The sequence below is a fragment of the Gopherus evgoodei genome, chromosome 2 (assembly GCF_007399415.2).
Source record: "Gopherus evgoodei ecotype Sinaloan lineage chromosome 2, rGopEvg1_v1.p, whole genome shotgun sequence".
Lineage (NCBI taxonomy): Eukaryota > Metazoa > Chordata > Testudines > Testudinidae > Gopherus > Gopherus evgoodei.
In genome coordinates, this window is record NC_044323.1 from 84,102,567 (window position 1) to 84,118,521 (window position 15,955).

General features: G+C 49.1%; 1 protein-coding gene across 4 annotated transcripts in view; it reads right to left on the bottom strand.

Annotated features, from left to right (window-relative positions):
- The window catches only part of MYRIP (myosin VIIA and Rab interacting protein), a 400,451-nt gene that overhangs the window by 352,218 nt on the left and 32,278 nt on the right, over positions 1-15,955 (bottom strand). The gene's annotated exons all lie outside the window — the stretch shown is intronic.

The following is a 15,955-nucleotide window of genomic DNA, read 5'->3' on the forward strand; positions in this document are numbered from 1 at the left end:
TTGGTAATGAACTGAAGCAAGCAGCTTTGGAAAGCTGCACGGAAGCTAGTTATCAGCATCAGGATTTGACAATTGGGGATATGGGTAATAAAGGGAAAACAAAGAAAGCAGCCATACCGTACCCTGGTCCATGAGAATTCTTGTTCTGTCTACTCTGATGCACTTTCTTCTTTCAAACCTCCCTCCCCCTTCCTCCAAACCTCCCTCGCTCCATCCCCCATAGAGCGCTGAGTTATGAAATTTCAAGCACAGTATTGTAACAACAAGCATGATGCTTGATTGATGAAACGATCTGTTTTTAAATAAAGAACACAATTCTTGTAACACATAGTAATAACTTTATTTTCAATAAAAAAGCAGTTAAGGAAGGTTGCAGGTCCTGTGCCTAGCAGCAGACGGAAGCAGCTAATGGTGGAGGTAGGTAATAATTGGGAAAGACAGAATTATATGTTTTCCAATGGACAGCTCTCGCAAGTAAACTAAGCAAGCAATTGAGGAATGCTGCAGGCAAAGTATCTTGCAGCAGCAACACCGCATAGACGGGGAGGGCAGCAATCAATTGAAAGGAAAATCAGCAGTCAAACTGTACCCTGGCCCATGAGGAAGCTACTTTTCAGTGCTTCTCTGATGCGCACAGCATCCTGGTGAGATCTTCTAATTGCCCTGGTGTCCGGCTGCGCATAATCAGCGGCCAGGTGGTTTACCTCAGTCTCCCACCCCGCTATAAAGGCCTCCCCCTTGCTCTCACAGAGATTGTGGAGCACACAGCAAGCAGCAATGACAAAGGGGATATTGGTTTGGCTAAGATCTGAGCGAGTGAGAAGCGTTCGCCATCTCGCCTTAAGCCTGCCAAATGCACATTCTACCACCATTCTGCACTTGCTCAGCCTGTAATTAAACAACTCCTGAGCACTGTCAAGGCTGCCTGTGTATGGCTTCATTAGCCAGGGCATCAAGGGGTAGGCTGGGTCCCCAAGGATAACTATAGGCATTTGGACATCTCCAACTGTTATTCTCTGATCAGGGAAGTAGGTCCCTTGCTGCAGCCGTTTAAACAGTGTAGTGCTCCTGAAGACACGTGCGTCGTGAACCCTTCCTGGCCATCCCACGTGGATGTTGGTGAAACGTCCCTTGTGATCCACCAGGGCTTGCAGAACCATCGAAAAGTACCCCTTGCGGTTAATGTACTGGGCACCCTGGTGTTCCGGTGCCAAAATAGGGATGTGGGTTCCATCTATGGCCCCCCCACAGTTAGGGAATCCCATTGCAGCAAAGCCATCCACAATGGCCTGCACGTTTCCCAGAGTCACAACCTTTCGAAGCAGCAGCTTAATGATTGCTTTGGATACTTCCAGCACAGCAGCCCCAACAGTAGATTTGCCCACTCCAAATTGATTCCCGACTGACCGGTAGCTGTCTGGCGTTGCAAGCTTCCATATGGCTATTGCCACTCGCTTTTCCACTGTGAGGGCTGGTCTCATCCTGGTGTTATGCCGCTTCAGGACAGGAGAAAGCGAGTCACAAAGTTCAAAGAAAGTGCTCTTACGCATGCGAAAGTTCCGCAGCCACTGCGAATCGTCCCACACCTGCAGGACTATGCGGTCCCACCAGTCAGTGCTTGTTTCCCGTGCCCAAAAGTGGCGCGGAACGGGTAGAACCTCACCCATAACCGTCAGGAGCTCCAACGTGCAGGGGCCCGGGGTGTCAGAAAACTCGTTCTCCAGTTCGTCATCGCTGTCGTCCCCACATTCAAGCATTCTCTCTTGCACTTCTGCATCATGGGTCAGCAGTGATAGAACGAGAATGCGTGAATTATTTACAGCATTCGCGATCAAGGACAAGAGCAGACCTGGATCCATGCTTGCTGCAAAATGGCGTTTCCCTCACTGCAGCCAGTAAAAACAGCGCGAACTGACTGTGTGCCGTTTACAGGAAGGGGGGGGGGCTGTACCCAGAACCACCCAGGACGGGGACTTTGATCCCATCATGCACTGGGCTAGTAACCCATAATTCCAAAGGGCAGGGACCCGTGCAGGGACTGTGGGATAGGTACCCAGAGTGCAACGCTCAGGGAAAACATGGACGCCAGGGAACATGGACGCTCAACATCGATGTAAGTAGCCCTAGTGTGGACGCGCAAAATCGATTTTATAAAGCCTGCTTTATAAAATCGATTTTAATAACATCGATTTTACCCTGTAGTGTGGACGTGGGCCTAGACACTTGCTTGCATAGGCACGCTTGAAGATCTGCAACTGGAGACAGTGCTCTGAAGATTCTGTGCATCAGTCCAGCCAAGGCAACAAGCTGCATAACCCTTCTGACGACTGGAGCTGGCCCTACCAAATGTCAGCAGCTCCGGGTCCTGTTTGATGGGAAGATCACTCTGCCTCTCCTTGCAAACAAGAGTGGGGGTTACTCACAGTTCCTTCATGGCAAATCCACCTCAGTCACCTCTAGGCACAGGAATAGTCTCTGCTCTGGCTCCAATGAAGCTACCAATACCCTAGAAAACACCCTGCTCGATCAAAGCCCCTGCAGGCTCTCAGCAGCAGCTTCTGGCTTCCTAGCAGCAGCTCCTAGTAGGGACAGATCTCAACACCAGCAACCTCGCTCCTCTTCCCACCGCCTGCTCTCCCTGCACTGCCTGGAAGAGCAAGTCTCTCACTCTTTCCCCAAGGTATCATGGGAGTTGTCGTGTCTAAGGCTAGATTGCAGCACACAGGATCTTCCCAACTGGAACACTCCCAATAAAGTTCAGAGGCCTCTCTTGTAAAAGGTATCTACACTTAGGTTTGGCTTTTTTGCCAAAGTTAACAAAAAAAATCATTTTCCCAGTTGTAGCTTTTACCAGGGTCCCTCCCTCAGAACTGTTCAGCCCACACCCTAGTCCTCACTCTCCATCTCCGTAGAAAATCACTACTACCTCTCTGATGCCTAGGTGGGATAATGCGCCCACTGCAATAATGAATCATCTGAATTCACCTACTCCTTCCCCAGTAGGATCAAACCTACTGACAGGTTACGGTGTATTGTAGAAGGCTGGAAATAAATTGAATATGAAATAGCATATAGGTGTATTGCTGGTTTGTGGATATGTTAATATCAGTGAAATATCTACAACCAGGGGCGGCTCCAGGCCCCAGCACACCAAGCACATGCTTGGGGCGGCATGCCGCGGGGGGGCGCTCTGCGGGAGGCCCACCGGAGCCACGGGACCGGCAACTGGCAGAGTGCCCCCGCGGCATGCCGCCGTGCTTGGGGAGGCGAAATGTCTAGAGCCGCCCCTGTCTGCAACCTTGTCTGATCCCAAACACAGTATTAGTTGTAAGCAGCACACTTTTAGAGCAGCATATCCTACAATCAATGACAAACAACAGTTCCTAAAAGCACTTTAAAGTCTGACTTTACTGACTCTGCAACCAAAACAGCCATTAACTCTCCAGCTCTTGAGCGGAATTTATCCAGATCACTAACTACTTTTTGACAAGCAACTTTGACCTGAGAAAACCCTAAGGGGATTTCAGTTAAAATATTAAGCTTTACTCTTTAGACAGAGCTATAAAACAATGGCATAAAGTAGTACATTTAGTATGCAAACGAAATTATTCAACTGTTAATCTTATTCGTTCAATACACATACAGCTTGTTTGCTTCCATATTTGAAACCTATGTAACAGGAGCTGAGGTACTTATCCTGCAGGTGAAAGGTTCTGATTTTACTCCTGTTGAAATTCTTATGAATGGACTATAGTTCCAGGAAAAGGGGACTACAGTTTATATAGGGTTGTCATATGGTCATTTCACCTCTTTGCCATAGGCATAGTTTGACTTCTACATTGGGGGTGGGGAGGGTACAGCATGCAGAGAGTACCCATCTGATACTACCCTCTGTTCTTCTTGGAACTGTTCCTGCTTTGAGGGCAGTGCATAGGATGGAGGGTAAAGCCATGTTTCAGTCTCCCCTTCCTTCTCTGCATCCCCAGGGGAGTTATCAAGGGAGCAATCCCTGCACACTTCTGATCACAGGGACTGAAATCATAGCTGGTGCTTGCAAAATCTGTGTAAAGGGTCTTCCTTGTGCCCTTCCCATCTATTTGGTAAGGGCCAAAAAAATGCTGGTTCTATTAAACTACTTAAGGTGACAAAGTTCAGTGTTCAGAAATCAAAGTCATCTTCTGAAATTCTACTGCCCAGGGACACAGCAAGGCTGAAAACCAGAAAGCACCTTTAAAACCTATATTGTTAAAAGCTACTTGGAGCAAAGCTGTTCTAGGAATTAGGAATATGAATAGATATGCCTCTACTGATTCAACAGCCAGTTAGTTACCAGTGTGTTTGACTTGGCATTTTGCCGATACAGGAAATGAATTACACAGAAGACTCTTTGTAAACACAGGTTAACAGAACTTTAATTTTATCTGCAAGACCTATGACACATGCAGTCCATATACTAAATCTTGTAATAGGAGAAGAAGTTAACACACACACACACTCTTGCTCTTTATGGAAGCACAAATAGGGTGAGATGACACTGGTAACAATTCCTGTGCCCCATCTACATTAGCATTTCCATCAGACCTAGGCCAATTTTCTGAAAATTGCCAGCACAAACAAAGCCTTTCACTAACCATACATGTGACTAATTCTCAAGTGGAGTAAGCAGAGTAATCAGAAATCTCTTCAGAGCACTAGCCCTTCCTACACTGACACTAATAATTCCTCTGTTTAGAAGTGCAAAAGTAAAAATGGCAGAGATAGGGAAAACTGGCTTCAGCACTTCTAATGACAGTTGAAAAACTGTGATGAGTACTTAGAACTGGAGGATAAATTTTCTTTCATAACTTCTTCATACTGACGAATTCCATTTAGCTGGAACACCCACCTAGTTAGTACACAGCATAGCATCTTGAAAGCATACAGGATCTGAGTTTCATGTACACTCTGGCAATGTAAATAGTCTAATGTACATAATAATCAGGCCCGTGTAAGCTCCTCTGTCTGGGTTGTGTCCCCCCCCCCCACCAAAATCATGGACACTAATGGAAAAATGGTATATGGGAAAAGGATTTAAAAAAATACTGGTACCCAGTTTCTACAAGGGCTTTTCCCATTGTTAGCACTGCCGCAGCTGCACTAATTCTAAACCAAGGTGGGAAAAGTGCCAGAAATTCCCATTGGAAACACACTAGTTAGTATATCTGCCTAAGTTATTTAGAACAGTGGTTCTCACATGTACCAGTGGTCTGAAGAGGTTCTAGCACAAATGTGAAGCCTACACATTTGAAAAACAAAAGTGGTCCCATCATGCCATCAAGTTTCAATTTTGCAGGCACCACTTCAAGTTGAGTGCCTTTATAGTCCTCCAAGAATTCCCCTGTACACCTATGCCTGTTTGCATTGTTTCACAGAAAATAAAGCCACTCTACTAACAAGTTTCTTTGTTCTAATTTCAGCGATGATCAAATTTGTTGATGACACTAAAATAGAGGCGGGGTAGCCAAATAAAACAAAAAATATTCCACCAACACAAACTGAACGGGAGAGATTCAAGCTGTAAGAATAGCAGGCCTGATAGGATATATGGTATGAAGAATTACAGAGTTTTATAAGACATATGAGAAACTAAACCGCACATAAACAAAATGGGTGAAGTAAAAGACGGTTACTCACCTTTGTAACTGTTGTTCTTCGAGATGTGTTGCTCATATCCATTCCAGTTAGGTGTACGCGCCGCGCGTGCACATTCGTCGGAAAACTTTTACCCTAGCAACTCAGTGGGCCGGCAGGTCGCCCCCTAGAGTGGCGCCACCATGGCGCTCCATATATACTCCTGCCGGCCCACCCGCTCCTCAGTTCCTTCTTGCCGGCTACTCCGACAGTGGGGAAGGAGGGCGGGTGTGGAATGGATATGAGCAACACATCTCGAAGAACAACAGTTACAAAGGTGAGTAACCGTCTTTTCTTCTTCGAGTGATTGCTCATATCCATTCCAGTTAGGTGAATCCCAAGCCTTACAAAGGCGGTGGGGTCGGAGTGAAATGTGGCAGAATAAAACTGCCGAGCCAGAGGCTACAGCCTCTCTTGAACCAGGGCATACTGCGAAGCAAAGGTAAGGACCGAGGACCAATGGAGCTTCGCGACAGGTCTCGTGGGTAGAAACACGAGCCAGCAAGGCGGCAGATGAAGCCTGAGCCCTGGTAGAATGCACGGTGATGTGGCTTGGGGAAATATGAGCCAAATCATAACAAGTGGGGATGTCCGCCATCACCCAAGATGAGATCCTCTGAGAGGAACACAAGCAAGCCCTCCCTTTGGCCCGCTACCGGGGCAGAGCTGGGGCACCTTAGGAAATGATTCTGTCAGCACAACTAATGCGAGCACTCCACAGATGTCCAAGGAGTGCAACGGTTATGCCCATTGCGTTGAGCTGTGGGTAACATAAAAGGCCAAAACACCTTAGGGAGGAAAGCCGGGTGCGGTCATAACTGCACCTTGTCTTTGTGGAACCTTCGTAAGAGCTCTGATCTCAGAGACCCGTCTGGCCAAGACTAGGTTGAGGCCCCAGGGCGGGGCTGGGCGGCGCACCCGAGGGTGCAAGCGCTCCAAGCCCTTGAGGGACCTCGAACCCATAGTGGGACACTGAACGTCCATCTTAGCCTGCTGGAAGGTAGGGATGGCTGCTGAGAGTATCCTCAGCGATGATACCGCCAGATCCTGCCGCTGAAGGCCAGAGGCAGGCCAAATAGAGGGGATCGAGACCTCAGCAGGGGCAAGATCGAGCGTACTGCAGCTGTAAAGGAAACGCTTCCACCTGGCTCGGTACGTTGACCAGGCGGAAGGCTGCCTGTCACCCCGACTCAGGTACGTGAGGCGAAGAGGCTGCAGGTCCAAGTGACGAAGCCTGTCATTGCCCTGAGTGATGAGGTCTGGGCTGACAGGCCGAGCAACGTGGTATGTCAGTGCTGCCTGGACCACTTTGGAGTGATCATGATGATGATGCACGCTCCGCCCCTGCGGAATTTGAGCAGGACGTAACGAACCAGTGGGAACAGCGGGAAGGCATAATGCAGTTGGCCGTTCCACGGCATCAGGAATGCGACCAAGATCGATTCCGAGGAGAGACCTTGGAAGGAGCAGAACATCTGGCATTTCCTGCACTCGCGGTGAGCGAACAGGTCTGTGCGAGGAACCATTTCCACTTCCGGAAAGCGGGACGCCTCACATGGGGCAGAGTGATGACTCGTAAGACAGGAAAGACCTGCTGAGTCAAAGAGATAAGACGTTCCGAACGCCTGGGAGAAGGACGTCGCCAGCTCCATCGAGTGGGCCATGCAAAAGACCCGGAAATGGATGGCCTCCTGACAAAAAAGGGGGGAGGACTATGTCCCCCCTGAATGCTTATGAAGCACCTGGCCATTGTGTTGGCTGTAAACACCGAGATACAACGGCCTCGCAGCTGCCGATGGAACCCCTGGCATGCCAGGCGGACTACTCTCATTCTTGGGGCATTAATGAGGAATGCCAGCTCCCTAGAAGACCGAAGGCCTTAAGCTCGGAGGTGACCATGAGCACTCGAGCAGAGAGATGATGCGTCCGCCGTCAGGGGCAGTGAGGGCTGGGGCGGATGAAACCGCATCCTGTCCACACCAAGGAGGGAGTTAGCCACCACTCTAGGGAGCCTAAGGCGTTCGAGGGAACGGTGACTACCATGACCATTGGCTCCCTGTCCAAGCGGTACGCCGAGGTGGGCCGGACTTGGAGAGGACGGAGGCGGAGCTTGGCGCGTTTGGTTACAAACTTGCGGGCAACCATGGACCCAGGAGACTGAGACAAGAACGAGCTGAGGTCGTTGGGAAAGCCTTCAGACCTCAGATGATTGATGCCATCGCCTAAAAACCGCAGTTGCGATAAGCAGGCTCCGGCTAGGTAGGAGACCAAGATAGCCCCTAGGAAGCCCAACCTCTGCGTGGGAACCAGAGCGGATTGCTCTATTAGTAATCATCAGGCCTTGATCTGTGAATAAGACCGTGACGATGCCCACGGGCTGAGTGGTTTGTGTGTCAGAGTCTCCTCGGATAAGCGAATCGTCCCAATACGGAAAAACGCATATCCGACATAGCTACGGTAGGCGGCGACTATGGCCGTAAACCGGGAGTATTCACCGCTGGCTATAAAGCGGAGGCATCTCCCATGCGGAGGGAAGATGGCATTGCAAAAGTACGCGTCCTTCCTATCCAGGGCGGCATAGTAGCCCCCCGGAGGCAAGGATGGAATAATGGTTCCCAGGGATACCATGCAGAACTTCAACCTTATCCCAAACCGGTTGAGTCCATGCAGGACCAGGAAGGTCTGACCTGTGGTCGAGTGGGGGACTAGGGCATAACGGGAGTAAAACCCCTAGCCCCTTTCGTCCGCTGAAGGGGGACAGGGCTGGAGCAATTTTAAGGTGGTACCTATGCTCCATCGTGCGCAGGACCCAGCGACCTAAAAGTAACTGGGGCCATGCCAGGAGAAAGCGGGATCAGGATCCCGTCCTGCGACTGGTACACCGCCCTCCGGTGAACCTTGGAAGGTCCGTCTTTGGTCCCAGTGGTAATTGCGAGGGACCTCGACTTTGGCTTTTTAGGGGGCCTGACGTTTGTCTGCGACCACCTTGGCCTTGCCGTTTTCCAGAGTTCTGCCTCTGGCTAGGCACAGAGTATGGCGGCTGGGGCCATAAAGGCCTGCGTTTGGTCGCAGGCGTATACATGCTGAGACGCATTAGGACCCTATTGTCCAGCAGGCTTCGCAGTCTGGGGCTGTCTCTGCCGCGAAGATGCCTTTACCAACAAAGGGTAAATTCTTTCCCCCGTCCTCCAAGACGGCAGCGAACTCTAGGTGGGAGGTTCGAGGGAGAAACTCCTCCACCCAGGTGCTATAATTATCGCAGCTAAGCAAGGCTTGTTGCTTCGCTACCCAGAGGTGCAGGGCCCCTGCAGAGTACACCTTGCATTCGCCAAGGCTCTTTCCGCTTCGGGGCTGGCGCCCGCTGGCCATGATATCAGGATCGTGGTCCTGAGCATAAAATCCGCGCATATGGGGTGACACGGATGCGTGTCCGGACGGCCATGGAGGTACTAAAAGAGGGCACGGGCCGAGTCCCTGACTCACTCGGACCTTGCCCAACTCGGCACCGGGGACCGGCATCGGGAGGCGTATCGGTACCTGGAACGAGATCCAGACCCGCAACCAGAACGGTGTCGGGAGGTCGACCGAGATCTCGAGGCTCGGAGAAGAGCTACAGGAGTCAAGGTACCTGCCCCGGTGCCAGATGTCGGAACGGTGCCGATAGCGGGTCGGCGAACGGGATACCGACCGGTGCAGTGAGTGTGACCAGTACCGAGGAAAACAGTACCGGGACTGCCAGTGGTGTCCGGCGTGCCGACAGGACTTGGAGCGTCTGCGGGACCGTGATCATAGACGGTGCCGCTCTGCTGTACTGACAGGGGACAGTCCCTTGAAGAGACTGTATTACCCGTACCGGCGGTGCCCGGGTCAGGCAGCACTGACTCCGTCATGGCACTGAGAGCCCTCGCCGTTGGTAACATCTCCGGCGCGCAGGGAACAGCAGGCTCAACCACAGTGCGTACTGGGGAGCTGTCAGGCACCGGATTCGACGGCCCTCGTGGGGCCGGGATCCATGGTACCGAGGTCATCAGAGCTTCGGTAGGTGCCGGTGCCGGGAGAACCGAGTTAGATAAGCCGTCTGGCTGGGGTGCCGTCAGCACTGAAGCAGCGGGAGTAATACGCTCAACCACGGCGCGTGCCGGGGAGCCGTCGGGCACCGGATTCTACGGCCCTTGCGGGACCGGGATCGACGGTGCCGAAGCAGGTGTCGGTGCCGGGCGATCCGACTTAGACTAGCCCTCTGGCCGCGGTGCCGTGGGCACGGAAGCAGCCGGAGAAGTAGCTCGACCACGGCGCGTGCCGGGGAGCTGTCAGGCACCGGATACTATGGCCCTTGCGGGACCGGGATCGACGGTGCCGACGTCATCGGTGCCGCAGCAGGTGTCGGTGCCGGGCGATCCGACGTAGAGGAGCTCTCTGGCTGCGGTGCCGTTGGCACGGAAGCAGCCGGAGCAATACGCTCAACCACGGCGCGTGCCGGGGAGCCGTCAGGCACCGGATTCTACGGCCCGTGTGGGACCGGGATCGACGGTGCCGACGCCATCGGTGCCGCAGCAGGTGTCGGTGCCGGGCGATCCGACGTAGACGAGCCCTCAGGCTGCGGTGCCGTTGGCACGGAAGCAGCCGGAGCAATACGCTCAACCACGGCGCGTGCCGGGGAGCCGTCAGGCACCGGATTCTACGGCCCGTGTGGGACCGGGATCGACGGTGCCGACGCCATCGGTGCCGCAGCAGGTGTCGGTGCCGGGCGATCCGACGTAGACGAGCCCTCTGGCTGCGGTGCCGCTGGCACGGAAGCAGCAGGAGCAATACGCTCAACCACGGCGCGTGCCGGGGAGCCGTCAGGCACCGGATTCCACGGCCCTTGTGGGACCGGGATCGACGGTGACGACGTCATCGGTGCCGTAGCAGGCGTCGGCGCCGGGCGATCCGACTAGACGAGCTCTCTGGCTGCGGTGCCGCTGGCACGGAAGCAGCAGGAGCAATACGCTCAACCACGGCGCGTGCCGGGGAGCCGTCAGGCACCGGATTCTACGGCCCTTATGGGACCGGGATCGACGGTGACGACGTCATCGGTGCCGTAGTAGGTGTCAGCGCCTGGCGATCCGACTAGACGAGCTCTCTGGCTGCGGTGCCGCTGGCACGGAAGCAGCAGGAGCAATACGCTCAACCACGGCGCGTGCCGGGGAGCCGTCAGGCACCGGATTCTACGGCCCTCGTGGGACCGGGATCGACGGTGCCGACGTCGTCGGCGCCGGGCGAGCCATCTTAGATGAGCTGTCTAGCTGTGGTGCAGCTGGCACAGAAGCAGCAGGAGCAGTAAGCTCTACCACGGCGCGAGCCGGGGAGCTGCCAGGCACCGGATTCCCTGGTCCTGGGGGACTGGAATCGACGGAGCCGAAGTCATCGGTGCCTCTGCAGGCCGGATAACGCAACTGAGGCGAGCTCTCTGGCTGCGATGCAGGTGGCACGGAAGTAGCGGGAGCAGGGGGCTCAACCACGGCGCGTGCCGGGGAGCCGCCAGGCACCAGCAGGAATCGTAGACTCTCTCGACCTCGGAAGAAGGGAACGGTGCCGAGTCGACATCGGTGCCGGCGACGGTCGGTGCCGGAAGGCCTTGGTGGTACCGGCGGGGTCCGGTGCCGAGGAGGCGCTTCTGCCCGCCGCTTGAACATCGCTCCGCGCCCAAGGTGGAGGGGCAAGTGAAAGTCCCGCACCTTTTTGTTCTCGGCTTAAAAGCCTTGCAAATGGGGCACTTATCTGTCAAGTGTGATTCTTCAAACAGGAGTCATGTAGATCTCTCTTCGGCCGCGGCTTCTGGTAAGCCGGGCCCCTTTTGAAAATCTGGTGAGCCATGCATGGCTCCGGCACTGGGCTCATGGAAGGGGCTACTTCCTGAACCCCGCTAACTAAACTAACCATGTTAGCAAGGAAAACACGTATAACCATACAAATATATATATATAAAAGTGTTATAACTGCATAATTATATACGAGAAAACGAGTAGCTAGGGAAGTGGAGGTCAGCTAAGCCGCGCTCCACTGTTCCAACGACCGACACGGGCGGTAAGAAGGAACTGAGGAGCGGGTGGGCCGGCAGGAGTATATATGGAGCGCCATGGTGGCGCCACTCTAGGGGGCGACCTGCCGGCCCACTGAGTTGCTAGGGTAAAAGTTTTCCGACGAATGTGCACGCGCGGCGCGTACACCTAACTGGAATGGATATGAGCAATCACTCGAAGAAGAACCAACAATACACTCAACACAGAGTGAGATTATTTTCATCTGGTCACCTTAAACATTGTTCAGTTATTACATTTTCATTTAAATCGCTCACTAGAAGGTGTGGGAACAGGATTGGTAGCTTCTGAGAGCTGATGACACAGAACTGTTTGAGAACTACTGATTAGGAGCCTGCTACAAGAACTTACAAAAGAGCATTAAAGCAGAGAATGCAAAAGATACTTAAGAAGCTTCACTGAAACTAGACAACCTTTCCAGCCAGCCAAGGATGATATATAAAGGATGATGAATTAATACTGTAAAAAGAAAAAATCTGTATGCAAAGCATTTTAATAAATAACTAAGGGGGGGGAATCAAAGCAGACCCTTGATTATTTTTATTTTGTGTATGCATGAGTTTTACATGGGTTAAAGTAGTGCTCCATCTTTCTTTAAACAACACATGAACGTAAAAAAAAGCAAACCAGTGAGAAGTCTGGTGGCACCTTAAAGACTAACAGATTTATTTGGGCATAAGCTTTCGAAAGCTTATGCCCATATAAATCTGTTTGTCTTTAAGGTGCCACCACAGACTCTTCATTGTTTTCGTGGATATAGACTAGCATGGCTACCCCTCTGATTCATGAGCCTAAGCTTCCCAAGAAGTTATGGCATGCATCAGAGGAGAAAGACAACATAAAACTCATTTGCCCTTCTGAGGCAACGGCACTTTCATTAGCTTCAATAAATCTAACCATCCAGCCAAAAATTTTAAGTCTGATTTTGTCATAAATTTCTTACATCTTATCATTTAAGCTGCATAGAAATGTGAATAGACAAAACTACGTGAAAGAATTAATGGAAGATATTGGCATAATGAGACTGAAAACTACGCTGTAGGTTGCGTCTTTCCTAACTTTAGCCACACTTCCAATAAATACATTAATTTAAACTGTCATTCTGGTTGTGCATTAGTTAAGTTTTTTTTTATATTCTGCTAGCAAAGTGGATTTGGAGCCAACCAGCCATCAACCTATTTCAGCTTTTTGAGCTTGCATTCTTGTTAGACAATTTCCGCTATATCAGCATCTACTCTCCTACATTATCTTAAACCATTCTTGTTCTTTGTTGTCATACAGAGCAAATCAACGTGATTTTCAATGCCAAAGTCAGATATGAAAGGTAGCTACTAAAATTTCAATGGAGAAATATAAAGCATCATATAGTAGAAGCAGGTATACTGAAACCTCTTTTTATATACATATATAAAAATACATTTAATGTGAAAGCTTTAATAAGTTCCCTTTCAATAAACACAAACTTACTATGTAAAAATTATTGATCTCTTGATTTTCACAGCTGACATTCAAGTCTAGCTAATCTGCCAATCTACAAAAGTTTGATAAAAACTTTTATAATTTCCTATATAAAACTGTATTGTACATGTAACAAAGGGAAATATATTACTATTACATCAAGATAAAAAAAAATCCTCATATGCATCTTTAACCATTTTTGTAATAAAACTCTATATAATATGTAAACAGTGATTTTTGTCTTTTACAGAAATTCTAGTGTGTTATATCTGACATTTTAAAATCATCATCATGCTGGCAGATCTTGCCAATTATAACTTTTTCAAAAATTAAAACTACATAGAAACAGCCTCAAGAACTGATCTGACTCATAAGTTGCAAAATAAATTGTATTTAAACAAGACAAAAGCTCCTTATATGGTGACATTTTGGGATACTCTCTTGTGTAAATATTATCTCTTTGATTGTACTAACACTACTCCACCACTCCCAACACTACTCCTCCAAACAAAAAAAATATTTACAGTATTGTAACGTATGTGACAGAATATAACCCATGTTCACACCCTACACAGTATTGTAACAATCTTTGTAAAAGTATACCTTGTAAGGTATCATGTGAAAACTCATTTTGCTGGTCAGTACTATCCTAGTGTAAAATATGTACAGCAACATTGTATGTGAAGTTATAAGATTCCCTGCATGATGTTATTAACACATTTCAAACCCCACAGTCCTGCCCAGGCAGAAGTCAGGTCTGTTCTAAACAAAGGAGGGAATGTGTGCTTGCCTTAATTTGCATTTAAGCAGTCTATGGGGTAATCAAACAAAGGAAGTGCAAAATACGTGGAAAAAGCCAGCAGAGAACATCTTTCCATATAGACTCTTTGTCTCTTGGGTCTCAGATGGAAATGTTTTTCAAGAGGGAGTCAAAACATAAAAAGGAGGGATAAACACCCCAAAGCCCCCTCTCTCTGCCCCTGCCCATTGCATTCACTGCACTGAAGAGACAAAGAAAGGAGCCTTTGGACTCCAGGAAAGGGGTCCTCACCTAAAGAGTTTGGTCAGTGAGACTGCTGAACACGTGTGGTGAGAAATCTTTGCTTTGAATCTAACATAGCTTAAGTTAGGCATCAGTAAATATTTTATCTTTATTTTCTTGTAACCATGTCTGACTTCTATGCCTCACCACTAAAATCCTTGGCATGTAAAGGGTACAGCAGAATCTCTGTATGTGCGCCCTTCTCATCCTACTCTTCCTCCACACAGCAGAACCACACCACCACTGTTTGGAAAAGCTGGGCAGGATCTTGCTTATTGATCAGCACATGCAAGTGAACAAGGACAAACATGGGGATAGATTTTAAGCGGTAGGCCACTTTATTAAAAATTCACATTGAAGAGGGGCACTATCTATCCATCTCTCCATGCCAGGCATTAGGTGCATCCAGTGCAGGCTTCACAGGGTATTTATCATATAGCCCATACTCAGGGTAGCCTCCCTCGTGCCTATGCCAATGTTTCGTCTTCCTCTTCTGAATCTTCTCCTTTTCCTCCTCCAAAGGGGACTAAAAATACCAAAGAGGGTCCCCTACTCTCCAGATCTCCCGTTTTCCATAGACCTGGTGTCCACCAGAGAAATCATATGTTTCTTATTTTCTGGTTGCTGGCTCTTTGGCCTATTATCTGCACTGGACACCTGCCTCAAGTGGCTAAAAATGGTGAAAGAGGTCTGAGAAACCCCAGGCTGGGTTTAATTAAGAGACTATAAAAAGCAAGAGTCAATCAACTTGCATCTGTCTGGCCAATGAACAAAGGGGTTCTCAATGGGAGGAGGGGACTATTCCTATTACCACATTCCCCTTTATCCTAAGCTATCCAGCACCTTGCGGTTCCAATCTAGTTTCTCATCCATTAGATCAGTGAGTGTCAGTGCACTCAAAATGAACTAGGATAGTGTGATGATATATTTCCTCCTTTTTCTGACTGTTCCAAAGTAGTAATTATTTCAGAGAACAGCAACAGGAAATAAAACCACAATAAAAAGAAGGATTTCTTTTTCCATTTATGTAACATACAGGCTGGGTTTCATATCTTTCTTAAACAAACTTCCTGCTTTTGTGATTCCAATGAGATGCTGGGAGATAAACAATGGTATCCGTTTGTCATGCTAGTGATAGGGCAAGAGAAATTGCATGCAACACGTATAAATAGGTACTTTAGTCTCTCCTCAAGAATAAGCAATCAATCATGTTTTCTAGAGACGCTAAAAGAAAACATGGATCGTACAAAAGGAAATATAGTTGGAAAACTATGGGAAAGCTATTGCATCTACCAACTCACATTCCTGCTAGTACATGAGGGAAATTGTCTTTCACACTTAGTTTGCTTTGCTCTGTAATGGGCTCTTTTTGTTTTCTAATGATTTTATGTGACTGAAAGCAGAAGTTGAATATTTGGTCAGACAAAAGTTTTCGGAACAATATACAGTACTGTATATTACAGTGCGTGTGTGTGCGCGTGCGTGTGTGTGAGTGTGTGTGTGTGAGACAGAGAAAGAGAGAGAGAGGAGCTTACTTCACCTATTTACTTCCATGAAAAATGTATTCAAACACTTTTTTAAAAGAAATCAATTATGGTATTTAACCAAATAACTGAATCTGACTATAATTACAAACCAAAATAAATATTCTGTGCTCAATACATCCGGCTTCATAATGTGAAAAATATTTATTATGGATGCTGAA